Below are 5,243 nucleotides of genomic sequence, written 5' to 3'. Positions count from 1 at the left end.
ACTAATCACACGTATTTACATACAATAATTACAAGGACACGTTACATATTATTGATGAGGTCCACTGGGGTCCACTTATATATTCGTTGTTATCTTTCCACCACCACTACCAACCACCACTACAAACCACCATCCACCACCACCCACCACCAACCACACCACCAACACCCACCACCAACCACCACAACCACCCACCACCAACCACCACAACCACCCACCACCACCACTACCCTCCACCACCACCAATACCACCACCACCACCACCAACCACCACCCGCTACCAACCACCACCACCAACCACCACCACCACCATTACCATCCACCACTACCAAACACCGCCACCCGCCACCATCCACCACCACCACCACCAACAACCGCCACCAACCACCCGCCACCAACCACCACCACCACCAACAACCACCACCAACCACCCGCCACCCACCATCACCCGCCACCCACCACCACCCGCCACCCACCGCCACCAACCACTACCACCCGCCGCCAACCAACCCCCACCCGCCACCAACCACCCCCACCCGCCACCAACCACCACCACCACCAACCAACCACCACCCACCGCCACCACCCACTGCCACCAACCACCGCCACCACCCGCCCCCACCCGCCACCCACCACTCACCGCCACCACCACCAACCACCATCACCAACCACCGCCACCACCCACCACCCGCCCCCACCCGCCACCCACCACTCACCGCCACCACTAGCCACCACCCGCCCCACCCGCCACCCACCACCGCCACTCACCACCCCCACCTCCACCCACCTCCAACCACCACCATCAACCATCAACCACCCACCACCTACCACCCACTACCACCACCAACACCTGCCACCTACCACTATCAACCACCACAACCCACCACCACCAACCATCACCACCACCACCAACCACCACCTGCCACCACCCAACCCCACCTGCCACTAACCAACCACCACCCGCCACCCACCACCACCCACCAGCACCAACCACCAGCACCACCACCCACCACCACCAACCACCAACGACCACCACCACCCACCACCACCACCCACCACCATCCCCCACCCACCACCACCAACCACTACCACCACCACCACCACCCACCACCTACCACCACCCACCACCACCAACCAACCAACCACCACCCGCCACCAACCACCACCAACCACCACCACCCGCCACCACCACCCACCAACCACAACCACCACCAACCACCACCAACCACCACCAACCATCACCACCAACCCCCACCATCACCAACCACCATCACCACCAACCACCACCATCCACCACCTCCAACCATCACCACCACCACCCACCAACCACCACCCGCTACCAACCATCACCTACCACCACCAACCACCACCATCACCAACCACCACTACCAACCACCACCACCACCATCAACCACAACCACCCACCACCACCATCAACCACCACCACCACCAACCATCACCACCACCAACCACAACCACCCACCACCTCCCACCAACCACCACCACCAACAACCACCACCAACCACCACCACCCGCCACCAACCACCACCAACCACCACCACCCGCCACCACCAACAACAACCACCACCAACCACCCGCCACCCACCATCACCCGCCACCAACCACTACTACCCGCCGCCATCCAACCACCACCCGCTACAAACCACCACCACCCGCCACCAACCACCCGCCACCAACCACCACCCATCACCACCCACCACCACCAACCACCACCCACCACCACCACCTACCAACCACCACCCGCCACCACCACCACCACCACCACCAACCACCACCCGCCCACCAACCACCACCACCCGCCACCACCCACCAACCGCCACCACCCGCCACTACCCACCAATTAACCACCAACCGCCACCACCACCCACCACCTCCAACCACCACCACCATCCACCACCTCCAACCACCACCACCACCACCAACCACCACCACCAACCACCACCAGCTACCAACCACCACCTCCAACCACTACCACCATCACCAACCACCACCCGCCACCCGCCCCCACCCGCCACCCGCCACCCACCACCGCCACTCACCGCCACCACCCGCCACCCACCACCGCCACTCACCCCCACACCTCCACCCACCTCCACCCACCACCAACCACCACCATCAACCATCAACCACCCGCCACCTACCACCCACTACCACCACCAACACCTGCCACCTACCACCATCAACCACCACAACCCACCACCACCAACCATCACCACCACCACCACCAACCACCACCCGCCACCGCCCAACCCCACCTGCCACTAACCAATCACCACCCGCCACCCACCACCACCCACCACCACCAACCACCAGCACCAACCACCCACCACCACCACCCACCACCACCAACCACCAACGACAACCACCACCAACCACCACCATCCCCCACCCACCACCAACCACTACCACCACCACCACGACCCCCCACCAACCTCCACCACCACCCCCCACCAACTACCACCATCACCAACCAACCAACCACCACCCGCCACCAACCACCACCACCACCCACCAACCACCCACCAACCAACCACGACCAACCACCGCCACCAACCCTACCATCACCAACCACCATCACCACCAACCACCGCCATCCACCACCTCCAACCATCACCACCACCACCACCCACCAACCACCAACCACCACCCGCTACCAACCATCACCTACCACCACCAACCACCACCACCACCATCACCAACCACCACTACCAACCACCATCACCACCACCAACCACAACCACCCACCACCACCATCAACCACAACCACCCACCACCACCAACCACCACCACCACCACCAACCATCACCACCACCACCACCACCAACCACAACCCACCACCTCCCACCAACCACCACCAACCACCACCACCCACCACCCACCACCACCCCCACCAACCACCACCATCCACCACCACCCACCACCACCCACCAACCACCACTACCAACCACTAACACCAACACCTACCACCACCCGCCATCCACCACCCGCCACCCACCATCACCCACCAGCACCACCAACCACCACCACCCACCGGCACTACCAAGCTCCACCAACCACCACCCGCTACCAACCATCACCTACCACCACCAACCACCACCACCACCATCACCAACCACCACTACCTACCACCACCACCACTACCAACCACAACCACCCACCACCAACCACCACCACCACCAACTTCCTCCACCACCCACCACCAACCCCCAGCAACCACCACCATCAACCACCTCCAATAATCACCACCACCACCACCTACCAACCACCATTACCAACCACTAACACCAACAACTACCACCACCCGCCATCCACCACCCGCCACCCACCACCACTACAACCACCACCCACCACCACCACCCACCACTAACCACCACCACCCACCAGCACCACCATCCACCAGCACTACTAAGCACCACCAACCACCACCACCAACCACCCACCACCACCACCATCACTACCAACCACCCCCACCCACCACCCGCCACCCACCACCGCCACTCGCCAGTCGCCACCACACGCCACCACCACCACCCCCCACCACCACCACCAACCAACCACCACCACGACCAACCCCACCTCTACCCACCTCCACCCACCTCCACCACCCACCACCACCACCAACCACCACCACCACTATCACCGCTACTACCATCACCCACCACCACCAACAACCATCACCACCACCATCAACAACCACCACCACCTATCACCACCAACAACCACCACCCACCACAACCACCACCATCAACCACCACTACCCACCACCGCCAACCACCACCACTACCTACTACCACCCACTACTAACCACCACCATCAACTACCCTCACCCACCACCAAACAACACCAACCACTGTCACCCACCACCATCCACACCACCACCAACCATCACCACCATCAACCACCGCGACCACCAACCATTAGAAAAACATTTATCATTCATCGAAAAACATTTATCATTCATCAAAAACAATTATCATTCATTAAACAGTTATGATTCATAAAAGCAAAAATTTTCATTCATCATAAAAAATTATCATTCATCTAAGTTATCTTTCATCAAATAGTTATAAAAATAACTGAAAACTCGAGTTGTGTAGGGTTTTGGTATGGTTTGTTAAACTCGAGTTGTGACTCTTATCATTTATTTGATGAATGATATAATTATTCGAATTAAAGTGGAAACTATTTTGTATGAAAGAAACTAATGAATGATAAAAAAAATACCCGATAAATGATCAAATACCCGATGAATGATCAAAATACCCGATGAATGATAAACGAAGAATGATAAAAGAACGTGATAAAATAAAAAATACTCTACGAATGATAAAAATACCTGATTAATGAACAAATAGCTGATGAACGATAAACGAAGAATGATAAAAGAACGTGATGAATAATAAAAAATACCCGATTAATGATTAAAATACCCGATTAATGATAAACGAAGAATGATAAAAGAACGCGATGAATGATAAAAAAAATACCCGATGAATGATAAAAATACCCGATGAATGATAAACGAAGAATAATAAAGGAACGTGATGAATGATAAAAAATACCCGATGAATGATCAAAATATCCAATGAATGATCAAAATACTTGATGAATGATAAACGAAGAATGATAAAAGAACGTGATGAATGACAAAAAAAAAATACCCGATGAATGATAAAAATATTTTTCATCAAATAGTTATCATTTTTTAAAAATTGGTTATCTTTCATAAGAAAACAATAACCATTCATCACAAAATGATTATCTTGCATTAAAATATCTTATATCATCAAACATTTTAATAGAGTTACAAAAGTAGTGGAATTTCAAATAGTTGATATAATATGATTAGTTTTATAAAAAAGAATAGGGCATTCCGAGAATCGAACTCGGGACCTCCCGCACCGAAAGCGAGAATCATACCACTAGACCAAATGCCCAATTATCCAACAATTATCATTTATCTAATTGTTGTCATTCATATAAAAAAACACTTATCTTTTATCAGAATACGGTTATCATTCATCATAATGCTATCATTCATCAAACACTTCTCATTTATCAAAAAACAGTATCATTCATCAAGCATTTATCATTCATCAAAATACCCAATAATTGATAAAAATACCAAATGAATGATAAAGTAGCTGATGAATGATAAACGATGAATGATAAAAGGACGTGATGAATGATAAAAAGTAACCGATGAATGATAAAAATATCCG

General features: G+C 53.4%; 1 non-coding gene across 1 annotated transcript; it reads right to left on the bottom strand.

Moving 5' to 3' along the window:
* Positions 1 to 4,886: 4,886 nt before the first annotated feature.
* TRNAR-UCG (transfer RNA arginine (anticodon UCG)) lies at positions 4,887 to 4,958 on the bottom strand. The gene has a single exon. It is a non-coding gene; the product is annotated as a tRNA-Arg (tRNA).
* Between the last annotated feature and the right edge of the window lie 285 nt (positions 4,959 to 5,243).

The sequence above is a fragment of the Rutidosis leptorrhynchoides genome, chromosome 3 (genome assembly GCF_046630445.1).
Source record: "Rutidosis leptorrhynchoides isolate AG116_Rl617_1_P2 chromosome 3, CSIRO_AGI_Rlap_v1, whole genome shotgun sequence".
Taxonomy (NCBI): domain Eukaryota; kingdom Viridiplantae; phylum Streptophyta; class Magnoliopsida; order Asterales; family Asteraceae; genus Rutidosis; species Rutidosis leptorrhynchoides.
Note: the sequence above shows the minus strand (reverse complement) of the source record. Positions and strands in the feature narration are given on the sequence as shown.